Genomic DNA, 14297 nt, shown 5'->3' with positions numbered 1-14297 from the left:
GTGTCTTCTGGCGTTTTGGGCGCCGCCTCTGCAGGGGTGGCGGGTACATGTGATCCTGCCTGGGCCCTTCCCGTGTCAGCACCTCCCCGGTTCCCTGTGCATGGGTGCCGGTGCATTTCGGTCAGGCCCTGTACAGGTGGTCGGTGCTTCCATAGAGATTGCAGGACTTGGCCTGCGTACAGTCCTTGGTGAGGTGGCCCTCCACCTTGCAGTTCTTGCAGATTGTCGCCCTGCACTGGGCTGCGACATGCCCTGCCTTGCCGCAGTTGCCGCACACCCTGGGGTGCCCGGCGTAGACCAGGTAGCCTCGGTTCCCTCCAATGGCGAAGACCGAGGGCGGGTGGACAACGCTGCCGTACGAGTTGACCCTCAGTTTCACCTTCACCTGCCGTTTGCTTGTCCAGCATCCCAGGCTGTCCTTCACGTCCAGACAAGCTCCTACGCTCTCCACGTACCGAGCGAGGAATGTAAGGATGTCGGCCACCGGCACGTACGGGTTGAACATGTGCACGGTGGCAGTCCGTTCCTGCTGGGCAGCAGCGAAGAGGGGCTGTGCTTGCAGCAGTGACAGTGGCGCCTCTCTCCCCTTCTCCTGGAACAGCTGGAGCAACTTCTGCCACCCTGCGGGTCGTCGGAAGGTGACGTCGAAGAACCCAGCAGAGTCCTGGACACAGTAGATGTCGTCAATTGTAAATCCGCAGCAGTCCATCAGGACCTTCTGGATGAAGGTCACTCTCGAAAATCCGTTGCCCTCGCTCTGGCATCGCACTGTCAGCCGGACAGTGTTCTTGTTGCCCAGGCCTCGGGCCGATGCGCTGTTGTCTTCAGCCATCCTGTTCACCGCTGTTGTTGACGTCGCTGGTATGGGGTGTTAGATTGGGAGCCAATCAGCATTAGGATCCACCCCTGTGTCAGCGCAAAACCTTCTCCGCCTTCCGATCTGATAAGAACAGATACTACACTTGATCTTAGCCAAAAGGCCGAGAAGCATCACCGTTTGAAATGCCTCAGGCTACCTTGTTGTTCCCCACGGAGGAGCTAACGGCAGAGGTCCCATTCCGCCAGGGCCCTGGTTCGCAGACGGCACTGGTACATTTAGGCTGGGAAGGAGCAGTACAGCAGCAAGGGAACAAAATTTCAATCAGAATCAGAATAAGGTTTATTATCACTGATGTATGTCAGGAAATTCGTTTGTTTTATGCAATACAGTGCAATGCATAAAATATTACTATAATTTACTCAAAGAAAGAGTGCAAAAAGAGAGCAAAATAGTGAGATTGTATTCGTGGATGTATGGACCATTCAGAAATCTGACGAAGGGCAGGAAGCTATTCCTAAACTGTTGAGTGTGTGCCTTCAGGCTCCAGTACCTCCTCCTCAATGATAGTAATGAGAATAGTGCATGTCCTGGAGGTGAGGGTCCTTAATGATTCATAACATCTTCTTGAGTCACCCACTTTAAAGATACCTTTGATGGGGGGGGGGGGTACTGCTAACTCTACAACCCTTCATAGCTTTTATTGATCCTCCATACCAGACAGTGATGTAACTGGTCAGAATTCTCTCTATGGTATATCTATAGAAATTTGCTAGAATCTTTGGTGATGTACCCCAAAGTCCCAATGAAGTAGAGCTTCTGGCACGCACAATTGCATCAATACATTGTGCCCTGGATAAGCCTTCAACGATGTTGACACCCAGGAACTTGAAGCTGCTCTCCTTTTCCACTGCTGCCCCCTCAATAAGAACTGGTGTGCGTTCTCCCTCCCTCCCCTTTCTGAAGTCCATAGTCAATTGAGACAATCACAGTCAATTGTCAAATGCAAGATTGTTGTTGTGATGCCACTCAGCCAGCTGATCTGTCTCATTCCTTTACGCCTCCTCACCACCATCTGAGACTGTGCCAGCAATAGCTCTGTCATCAGTGAATCTATGGAGGGGATTCCCAACCTGGTGTCCATGACCCCTTGCTTACAGGTGCTGGTCCATGGCATAACTGCTATTGATGCTGTTTGAGCTGTGCCTAGCCACACAGGGACAGTGGGACACTCACGCACCCTTGAGGAGCTCAATGAAACTTTCCAACATACCGTAGATGTCGGATTATAAGCCGCTACTTTTTTCCCACATTTTGAACAGCTTTGAACACTGCGGCCTTTAATACGGTGCGGCTAATACATGGTTTTTTTTCATGCCGCCAAAAACATTTTGCCTCGTAACAGTAGACCAATAAAATTGATGAGTAGTTCACAGAGGTCCAATGAAATTGTACGATAAATCAAGCGCACTTTCACAATTAAATTATTGTAAATCAGTCATTTGTACTCACCCTCATCAACATGGAAAACACTCGAAGAAAAGCATTGTGCTGCCTTTATGGCAGTTATTTAGTTTATAATATTTTCGCTTAGTAATTCATTTGTTAGTTAAAGTTAGAACTGTTTTAACTATATTTGTTTTCTGTACTACATCCCGGGATGCTATGACGTCACACCCGGTTTCGCCGCGTCTTGTGGGAAAAATGCCGGTTTGCGATAAACGGGACGGCGGGGGGCGAGCGGCGGAGCGAAAACGCTGCTTTTAAGTTAAAGGCGATCAATAACTTTTCCTGGTAGGCTGCAGTATATATATTTTTTACCAGTCGTTAGGAGATATTGGAATGTTGTTCAGTAAAAAAGTATACGCAACGTATATTTAAAAGTAGCCGCGTTACAGGCACGGTTCGAAAAAAAGCATTTGCAATATGTATTTGTTTATGTTACCATATGGATTTAATTATAAGTTAAAAAATCCTCACGTGTAATATCTTTCTGTGTAAATATCTCATATTACAACGTGGGACACCTGTGGCCGAAAATCCGGTGCGGCCTAAAATCCGGTGCGGCCTGTACAAGTAAAAAATTGATTTTCTTTCTAAAATTAGAGCCAGCGACTTTTAATCAGGTGCGCTCTGTAGTCCGGAATCTACGGTAATTTTATTTCACTTTCTGTGCTCACTGTCGTGAAGGCAACTGCCAGTGAGATGTGTATATCTGTACCACAGAAACACTTACTGAATATTCCTTGTGTCTTAATCTCCAGAACCCTCTTAGAAGTATAAAATTAACTGTTGGTGACTGATAATTGCCTGTGAAATACTACATCAATAGAGATTAAAGTTCACCATGCAAACAGCAGGTGACCTCCTTTACTTCCTGTGATCACCAGTATCCAAGTAATTGTGAGTACTTCTTATGGAATGGCTGCTGAATATTCCAGTGTTTTGATGATTCCAAAAGGGAGGGTGGGAGCTAAAAGAGGTTGGGGTGTGTTATTGTTAATCTGGGATAGTATCACAGTTGCAGAAAGGGAGGATGTCTTGGTCATTGGGTGTACTTAGTCAAGATGGTGCTTAGTTGGTGACTCCTCTACTTGCATCTTTGGAAGAAGTTCTGTTTCCACCTTTGATATCTCTAGTTTTTCCTTTCAGGGTTCTTTTGAAGACCCTGACCTGGAGTTACATGCTGAATTTGGTTCTTTGCGGGAATGGGACCCGCTCTTGGGGTGTCATGACTGGCCGTTATCCGACATGCCAAGGGCGCGGCCTAAGAGTTCGGCTCGCTTTTGGAGACCTGGATCGCGGGGCTCTGGAGACGGGCAGATCGAAGGTCAGTGTCCCGGACAGGTGTGTTGTGGGAGCTGGAAGATCTTAGGCTGGGTGCCCAGAGACCTGAGAGCTCTGAAAAAGTGACAGAACGGACTTTTAACATTGTAAACCAGCGAGTTGTTTGTTGTGTCTCCCCTCTCACTGTGAAATGGACACATCCCTTTCTCCCTTATTGGGGACAGAGAGAACCTGTGTATGTCGAATACCGGGTGAACGTGTAGTCTTTGCTGTTGCTTTTGCTGCATACTCGAGTGCTCGGTGGCAGGTGCTGATGCTTTTTTTTGCCGGTGGGGGGTGGGGGATTGTTGCTCGCTGCCACTTACGCACAGGAGGGTGGGGAGCTGGGGGGCGGAATTTGAGACTCTAACATTTAACTGTCATTCATTCTTTGGGGCACTATTCTGTTTCCATGGGTGAGCATGAGGACAATGTAAAACAGTCTGATATGCTGGAACCTGTCATCATTAAGAATGAGGATGTGCTGGAACTTTTGAAAAACATTAGGATAGATAAGTTCTTTGGGGCCAGATGGGATAAACCCCAGATTACTACAGGAAGCAAGGGAAGAGATTGCTGCACCCTCTGCGATGATCTTGACATCCTCACTGGCTACAGGAGCAGCAGCAGAACACAGGAGGGTGGCAAATACTGTTTCTTTGTTCAAGAAAGTTAATGGGGATAATCCTGGGATATAGACCAGTGAATCATATATCAATGGTGGGCAAATGATTGGAGTGGATTCTTAGAGAGAGCATTTATGGGCGTTTGGAGAAGCATCGCCTGATCAGTGATAGTCAGCGTGGCTCTGAGAGGGGCGGTTTGTAAGGCATTGACGAGGTTTTCCATGGCAAGCTCATTCAAAAATTCAGGGGGTATGGGAAGCTTCAAAACCTGGCCCTCTGTACCTGCCTGTGCAATTGGACCCTTGACTACTTCATCGGGAGACCACGTCAATGCAGGTCAGAAATAACATTTCCCCCTTGCTGATAAGGTGCACCTCAAGGTTGTGTGCCTAGCCCACTGCACTAGTCTCTCTACACACATGACTGTAAGGTTAGGCACAGTGCAAACATCGTGTATAAATTCACCAATGACAAAACTGTTGGCAGAATCTCAGATGGTGACAAGGAGGTGTACAGGAGTAAGATAGATTGGCCATTTGAGTGGTGATGCAATAACAGCCTTACAATTAACATCAGTAAGATCAAAGAAAAGATTGTGGACTTCAGGAAGGGGAAGTCGTAGACCAAAAGAACATAAGGAGCAGAATTAGGCAATTTACCCCATCAAGTCTGCTCTGCCATTTCATCATGACTGATCCATTTTCCCTCTTAGCCCCAATCTTCTGCCTTCTCCCCCATCGCTTCATTGCCTGACTAACCGAGAATCTATCAACCTGCCTTAAATGTACCCAATGACTTGGCCTCCACAGCTGCCTTTGGCAAAGAGTTCCACAGATTTACCATAGATTTACAATTCTCTGGCTAAAGAAATTCCTCTTATCTCCATTCTAAAAGGATACCACTCTATTCTGAGGCGACGTCCTCTGGTCTTGGACTCTCCCACCATAGGAAACATCATCTCTACATCCACTCTATCAAGGTGTTTCAACATTCGCTAGGTTTCAGTGAGGTCACTCCTCATTTTTCTGAATTCCAATGAGTAGAGGCCCTGAGCCAACAAACATTTCTCATATGATAAGCCTTTCAAACCTGGAATCATTTTCTGAACCTCGTTGGAACCCTCTCCAATGTCAGCACATCCTTTCTTAGAGAGGGGGACCAAAACTGCTCACAATTCTCCAAGTGAGGCCTCACCAGTGCTTTATAAAACTTCAACATTACATCTTTGCTTTTATATTCTAGTCCTCTTGAAATGAATGCTAACATTGTATTTGCCTTCCTCCCCACAGACTGAACCTGCAAATTAACCTTCAGGGAATTTGAGGGAACACACACCAATCCTCAACAAGGGATCAGCAGTGGAAAGGGTGGGCAGATTCAGATTTGTGGGTGTCAACAGCTCTGAAGATATATCCTGGGCACAACATATTGATGCAATGACAAAGGAGGGACCCCGGCACTATATTTTATTAGGGGGTTGAGGACATTTACTATGCCACCAAGGATTCCTGCAAATTTCTACCGATGGAGAGCATTTTAACTGGTTGCACCACAGTCTGGTATGAAGGGACCACTGCACTGGATCAGGAAAAGCTGTAGAGGGCTGCAGAGCTCCATCACGGGTACTAGCGTACCCACAATCAGAAGGCAATGCCTCCAAAAGGTGGCATCATCATTAAGGACCACCAGCACCCAGGACATGCCCTCTTCTCATTGCTACTATTGGGGAGAAGGTATGGGACCCCAAAGAGACCCTCTCAATATCTTAGGAATAGCCTTGTCCTCTCTGCCATCAAATTTCTGATAGTCAATGAACCCATGAAAATTACCTCACTACTTTTGCTCTCCTTTGGTCTACTTAATTATTCTTTATATATACTTATTGTAATTTATAGTATATTTATATATGTATTTCACTGTACTGCTGCTACAAAACAACAAATTTCACAACATATGTCAGTGTTAATAAACCTGATTCCAGAGACACGTGGCTGTGTGGATTCTGAAATGGTTTGCCTGCAGACGGCAGAGGGTGGTACTTGACGGAAAGTTTGGTGACCAGTGGTGTTACGCTGTTCTGAGACTCTCAGTTTGTGTGATTTTTTTATAAATGACTTGGTTGATGGGAAGATTTGACAGAGCTATATAAAATTATGATGGCTACAGATAAGTGAATGCAAGCAGGCTTTTCCCACTGAGGCTAGGGGAGAAAAAAACCAGAGGACATGGGATTAGGGTGAAGGGGGAAAAGTTTAAAGGGAACATTGGGGGTGGGTCTTCTTCACACAGAGAGTGGTGGGAATGTGGAATGAGCTGCCAGATGAAGTGGTAAATGTGGGCTCACTTGTAACATTTAAGAAAAACTTGGACAGGTACATGGATGAGAGGTGTATGGAGGGATATGGTCCAGGTGCAGGTCAGTGGGACTAGGCAGAAAAATGGTTCGGCACAGCCAAGAAGGGTCAAAATGCCTGTTTCTGTGCTGTAATGTTCTATGGTTCTATGAAGTGGAAGGGTGGATTAGTAAATTTGCAGGTAACATGAAGATTGGTGGTATTGAGGGTAGTGTAAATTGCTGTCATAGATTACAACAGGGCATTGTTAGGATGCAGAGCTGGCAGGTGGAGTTCAATCCAGAAAAATGTGAAGTGATTCAACTTGGAAGGTTGAATTTGAAGGCAGAATACAGAGTTGATGGCAGGATTCTTAGCAGCGTGGCTTTCTTGGGGTCCATGATAATAGTTCTCTCAAAAGTGGTTAATAGGGTATATGATGTATTGGCCTTCATTAGTTGTGGGATTGAGTTCAAGAGCTTCCTTTTCTATCATAAATAATCTATTATACTCTGAACTGGAGGTTACCAACTCAGGGTGAGGGCACACTGCACTTACATAGGAAGAGATTTCAGATTCCTGTGCTGCTTAAATCTTTGTCTCTATGACTCAATGAAAGCTGAAATTTTTGGAATTCTCTGCTGCATGAGAAAGTGGGCCCTCAGCCATTGAACGAGATGAGGCCAGGGATTGGCAATATCTAAGTCCAAAGGAAATTTATTATCAAAGTATGTATATGTCACCATATACTACTCTGACATTCAGTTTCTTGCAGGCATTCACAGTAGATATAAAAATATATAATACAGTCATGAGAAACTACACATAAAGACACGGAACAACCAGTGTGCAAAGAAGACAAACTGTGTAAATACAAAAAAACTAGAAATAATAATAATAATAATAATAATAATAATAATAATAATAATAATAATAATAATAATAAAATAATATTGAGAACTTGAGTTGCAGATTCCTTGAAAGTGAGTCCATAGGTTGGTCAGTCAGTTCATTGTTTGGGTGACTGCAGTTATCCACTCTGGTTCAGGAGCCTGATGGTTGAATTTGTTTTGCTTAAAGTGAATTGGGATACGTAGAGATAAAACAGGAAAGAGCAACTGAGGCCAGAAGTACTCTGGCTCACTTCTGCTTCCTTATTTCAAGTTCTAGGCCTTTCATCTATATAAGATTGGTCTCATATAAAAATACTGCATAAATATTTATAAAAATCCATTTCATTATTTGTGCTTTGGGTGCTGGCTTTTGGCCCAACAACATAACAATTTTAAGAAGTTTCATCCATATATTAAATTTCCTTCAACACTCAACTTTCTCTTTTATTGTGAGATTTATTTCTAAGTTTGGAATCCCTGAGAAGAACTCAAGTGATGATGGTCCTCACTGGTGACTTTTTGATACAGGGGTTAACAAAAGCCATGCAGTTTTAGCATCAGGAATAACTGTTTTAAAGTGAACACAGAGATGCTCCTGATAATCTGCTGAACTAGAGATGATTTACGAATAAGAAGTTATTTGTGAGGTGTTCCTTGGTGTGATAGAACATGCAGGTTTATGAATAAGAGAGTCTATGTCTGTCCTGAGTAATTTGAGCCTAGCAACTGGCTGATCTGCTCTGATTTAGAACAAAGAGACATCAATTATAAGTTGTGACTTGTGAGGAAATAAAATGATGTTGGCTTGGACCAAAGCCAATGGGAAGCTAATACACACTAGCCAGATAGATGAGAGTCAGTGAGATTGAAACACAACATTTGAACTGTTAAGGAGTGTATAAGAATGAAAGGCTTTGAATGCAGAGCAGCGAGAACTCCAGAGATTAGCTATCACAAGGAAGACCCCCTGGCCAGGGGCTGGGAGAAGAAGGATCAATTGTTTGGTCAATGGGAGATCTCCTATTTCAGTATTATAAATTGGAGAAGTGGTCTGAGTGAGTATTTGTACAAAGGGAACCACAGAAATCATGTTTTAAGTTGATGGCCTGAGGTCAACATAGTTACATTGGCATTTGTGTAGCAACAATAAAGTGCAAGCTTTGATTAATTAAGAGTTGTATAGTGAGTTTACTAACCTAGATTAGTTGATGGTACTCAACTAATATTGGCATCCCTGAGTGGGCTCAAAAAGGAAAATAGAGGTCTGGGAACCTAGTTTTCAGTTGAACCACCCACTAGGTCAGGATATTAAAATGGTAAAAGGAAAGAAGGACAAGAAGAACCTGGGGGTTCAGAGAATGGGAGAAATTATGTTCATAGTTATATACAATGAAAATGGCTTGACTATGAGGAGTGGATATGAAAGCTTGAGAGTGGAGGGTCAGGGACCTTTGGGGATGTATTGTGGATAGAAGTTATTTGAAAAGAAATCAAAGAAATTACAAGCGATTAAAATCTGTCTAATGGGATATACTGTATGCTGGAAAATATAATTGATGTGAAGAGAGAAAAGCAGAAACTGGCAGAGGAATTGTGTAAGTGTAGGGAAGAGTTAGAGACGGAGAGAGGAACTGGAGAGAGAGAGGAAAGAAAATGAAAATCTCAGGGTATGGGGTCAGGTGAATTTGATCCTCATGAGTCAGTTTCAGTCTTAGTGTGAACATATGACAAGAGAAAAGTGAACAGAAATGTAAAACAGCAAATACAGAAGTAGAGAAAATGGAAAAGTTAGTATCAGGGTTTACTGACAGCTATGAAAGTCATGCAGAAATCAGCAGCTGGGAAAAAGGCAGCACCGATCAAACAAGTGTTTACAAAAGATCAAAAATCTGCAAAGTTAACTCTCAGCTCAGAGACGAGTGACGTGTGCATTTGGAATGAAGACTAACGATGATGGTGATGTAGACTGGGGTGATTTTGCTTATCAGACAACACATCATAATAGTCAGGATGTTTGGGGAAGTGGCCCGTCTCCCTCTGGACTTTTCCAACGGGAATGGAACCTTCAACGCCCCCTGCTTACAGTAACAGAGAGAGTTCAGGAGCCACCACAGCCAGGGAGACCAGTAGTGACACACTATTCTACCCCTTTTGACATGGCCGAGTTGAGTGCTATAGCTGTGAATATACCAAAGTGACGATCCTTGAGAACTTTTCCCGTGCACTCAACCGCATAGGATAACTTATTGTTTAGATGAAACAGAGGAGCGGAAGTTAACCCTTCTGTGTCTAACTTCTGTATTACACTCAGCATTGCCAGAAGAACAGGCACAAGCCAAGGGAAGCTGGGTGATTTACAGGGCTGCAAGTGCTCTTGGCCAATAGAAAATCCTCTATTTCAGTCTTTTAAATTGGAGAAGTGGTCAGAGTGAGTATTAGTACAGAGGAAATACAGAAGCATTCGGGCTCTCACGATTAGACTATGTAACAGTTTCTTCCCCCAAGCTATCAGACTCCTCAATACTCAGAGCCTGGACTGACACCTTACTGCCCTATTGTCTTGTTTATTATTTATTGTATTGCCTGCACTGTTTTGTGCACTTTATGCAGTCCTGGGTAGGTCTGTAGTCTAGCGTAGTTGGTTTTTTTTCTCTGTGTTGTTTTTCATGTAGTTCAGTCTAGTTTTTGTACTGTGTCCCATGGTCCTGAAAAACGTTGTCTCATTTTTACTATGTACTGTACCAGCAGTTATGGTCGAAATGACAATAAAAGTGACTTGACTTGACTTGAAATGTTAAAATTCGTGCTTTAACTTGTTGGCCTGGGGTCAACACGGTTACATTGATATTAGCACAGAGACAATAAAGTGCAGGCTTTGATGTGTTGTGAATTGCCTAAACTAGATTAATTGATGGGACTCAGCAGCTTGCCAGACACTCCTCCCCTTTGGTTAAATAAATGGTCATCCTTGAGTGAAAGCATGCTGCAGTATTGTGCAGCACTGACACAACTCTTAAAAGACTGCAGAGTGCCATACCCACTAGCTACGAGATTGGGTACTGGTGAAAGCCTACCGACGAAAGAATTCCTGGTGGGAAGGCCCATTCCAAGTACTGCTAGCCACATATACTGCTCTGAAGATTCATGAGAAGCCAATTGGAGTCCATGCATTGCACATTAAGCTGGTGGTACCTCCAGATCTTGGAACTGATAGCCAGAAGAGCCCCGATGACAAAGACTGACTGACTGAACTACTTGATCAGTACTGCTTGCAACCTTAAGTAATCATTGTGCATTATGTGTTTTGGATAGTCTGTGCATCAGCTTCTGCACAAGTACTGAATACTAATATTCTTAATATTTCTCTTCATCTTATTTGTGAATATTCAGGAGGTGGGGTGTCTTGGAGTTTATTTTAGGACAACACTTAGGACAACAATTGGACAGTTATTTTACTAATTGTCATGTATTAATCATGTATGATATGGAAGTGGTGCGGAGAGATGATAGCACTAAACGGCAACTCCTTTGCTGGCATCTTCGGAAACAGCTCTGTTTCCATCTTTAATATCTCTATATTTCCATTTCAGGGTCCTTTTGAAGACCCTGACCTGGAGTTACACACTGACTTCGGTTCTTTGCAGGAATGGGACCTAGGAATTTGGAAGCCTAGGATTTCGGGGCTCTGGAGACGGGTGGATCGAGGGTTGGTGTCACGGCAGGAGACCCGTGTGTCGTCAGGGGAGTCTGAATATCTACGGCTGTGTGTCCCGATCTTTGGGCACAGAGCTCGAAAAAAAAGCGACGTAATAGACTTTTAACATTGTAAACCAGCGAGTTGTTTGTTATGTCTCCCCGCCCGCTGTGACAACGGAGACACCTCTTTCTCCCTTATTGGGGAGAGAGAGAAAACCTGTGGTATGTTGAATGCCGGGTGAAACGCAAAGTCTTTGGGGTACTGTAAGTCTGTGTCTTTGCTGTTGCTTTACTCTTGCTTAAGTGCTCGGTGACAGGGGCCAATGCTTTTTATTGCAGGTGGGGGGGGATTGTTGCTCGCTGCCGCTTACACATGGGAGGGAGGGGAGCTGGGGGGGGGGACTTTGGAGTTCTAACATTTAACTGTCGTTTATTCTTTGGGGCACTCCTCTGTTTTCGTGGATGGTTGTGAAGAAGAAGCATTTCAGGATGTACATTGTATGCTTTTCTGTGACATTAAATTGCACCTTTGAAAGCTTTGTATGATTGGTATTAAATATGTAAATAATGGGATTCTGACGGGCACAAAATTTCTGTTGGATCAATATTTGTATACAACTAGTCAATTTCTATATTAAATCGAAATTCTTTGTCGGAACATCACAGCAGTGTGGTAACAAAGACCATATAGTTCTTGCAGACAAGTAAATAAAGGGCGAGTCCAGTTAATTGGCAACGGCAACTCTGCCAGCTCCATCACAGGCACAACCCTCCTCACCATCAATGACGCCTTCAAAAGGCAGTACCTCAATCTGGCGGAGTCGATCTTTAAAGACCCTTATCACCTGCGTGACCTCACTTCTCATTACTACCATCAGGAGCCTGAAGACCCCCTCTTAATGTTTTATGAAGAGCTTCTTCCCCTTCGACATCAAAGAATTGTCCATGAACCCATTAATACTACCTCACTATTCAACTTTTGGACTATGTATTTACTTACTTATTTATTTACTTTTTTGACTTACAGTAATTTGAATGCCTTGCATTATACTGCCACAAAACCACAAATTTTATTAGAAATCTCAGTGATAATAAATTTGATTTTGATTTTGATTCTAATCTTAATATTCACTAGTAATTCTCAAGATGGAACTGCCCATGGGTCTTCACTGGTAGAATGGACAGGACTACAGAGAATGGATGGAGGAATGAGACAGATTGATTAGTCCCTTCCAAGAGCCAGCACAAGTAGAACAGACAGAATAGCCATGCATATGATTTCTGTGTGGCCATTGCTTCTTTCCAAAGGCCAGGCTGCATTTGACAGTATGTCAAAAACTGAGAAAATAAGCAGATGCTGGAAATCCAAAGCAACACACAAAATGCAGGAGGAGATCAACAGGTCAGGCAGCATCTATGGAAAGGAATAAACAGTCAACGTTTCGGGCTGAGATTCGTCATGAAGACTATAGTGTCCTGATGAAGGGTCTCAGTCCAAAACGTTCTCTTTTCAATAGATGCAGCCTGAGTTCCTCCAGTATTCTGTGTGTGTTGATCCGGCAGTATGCACATTGCAAAGCTATCCTTGCACATCTTACCAAACACTTCTGCACAACTGGATCTGCAGCTCCTGACCAAGGAGTGATCAGTCCTGACAGCTGGTATCCCAGCTCGGAGTGTGGGTCTCCCATCTTAATTCCATGCTATGCTATCACAGTAGGTGTGGCTGCAAATCTCCACACTTGCTGCGGCCTTCTCATTCTTTGGATAACACACAGTCTGCCACTCGAATTCCCAGCCACCCCTCCCTGTCATTTACTCTTCAACTTATTAAAAGGTGTGTTTCATGACTTGCTTTTAAGGGAATGGAGCAAAATTCTTTTACACTGTCTTGCTTCAGCCTGTGGTGTGTTCAGCGGAGCTGCAGCAGCGTCAGTGTACAAGACTTGTAGATAAGAACTAGGCAGCATTTAGTCCAGTTGCTGTTCACTGAATGACTCCATCTGTTCAGAGCTGTGTTAGATATGGTGGGTTAATGTTAATCTGCTGGTTTTGCTTTATGACCGGGTCAGAATTAGGTTGCAAAGGAAGACACTGTAACACTGAACAGAGTGAACTGTAACAATAAAGTCATGTGTGTGCATGGCAAACTTTTAACTAGATCGTCCTCATATAGTCTGCATTCCTGCTGTGTGGGAGATGAAAGTTCAAAGAATAAGAAAGAATGAGTCCTGTTAGAAGCACAGAGAAACAGAAGCAGGAACTGGCCTACAGCTCTTTATACCTGCTCTGCCATATGATGCAATCATGGCTAATCAGCTATTTCAGTATGCCCTGTACCTCGATGTATTTTGCTTCTAAAGACTTATTTATATCCTTCGTAAATACCTTCATTGCCTGAGCCTCCATGGCCCTCTGTGGGAGTGAATTCTACCGTTACAAGTCTCTTACTCTGTAAACTGAGCGTGACCTCTCACTCTCAACATTCAAGCCTGGGGAAACATTATCCAATCTGTCTGAATCTGCCAGAATTTTGTGATTTCAATTAGATCCCCTCTCAGTCTTCTAGCTTCAGCAGGCACAAATTGTTTGACTAACTCTTGCTGCATATGGCAGTCCCACCATTTACGAATCAGCCTGGTGAATCATCACAACACTCCCTTGATGGCAAGTGTATCCTTTCCTGGATAAGTTGCCTAGAACTGCATATGATATTCCAAGTGTGTTCTCACTAAAATACTGTACAGCTACAGCAGGGCATCCTTGCCACTGTACTTAAATCTGCTAAGGCTAAGATAACTTGCCTTCATAATTGCTTGCTACAACTGCATTTCTGTTTCCAGTAACACTGTACTGGGAACATTAACGTTTTCTAATCTAATGCCATATAAATAATACCCTATCTATTTACCTTTCCTATCATACTAGATAACTTCACAATTATCTTATGGCATCTACAATATTTTATTCTCTCTGCTTAAGCCACCTTAAAGCCTCTTCTCAATTCACTCTTCTACCTAGTGCACACCCTAACCATCAAGATGTTTCCACTAAAGCCCTTGGTAGCCCACTCGCCACTGCTATCCAAGGCATCTCTCCAACCATT

At 43.6% G+C, this 14297-nt stretch overlaps 1 pseudogene; it reads right to left on the bottom strand.

Annotated features, from left to right (window-relative positions):
* Positions 1–863: 863 nt before the first annotated feature.
* LOC140739637 (U2 spliceosomal RNA) lies at positions 864–992 on the bottom strand (annotated as a pseudogene).
* Positions 993–14297: the final 13305 nt, after the last annotated feature.

The sequence above is a fragment of the Hemitrygon akajei genome, chromosome 15 (assembly GCF_048418815.1).
Source record: "Hemitrygon akajei chromosome 15, sHemAka1.3, whole genome shotgun sequence".
Classification (NCBI taxonomy): domain Eukaryota; kingdom Metazoa; phylum Chordata; class Chondrichthyes; order Myliobatiformes; family Dasyatidae; genus Hemitrygon; species Hemitrygon akajei.
The sequence above is the reverse complement of the archived record's forward strand: the minus strand, read 5'-3'. Positions and strand labels throughout refer to the sequence as shown.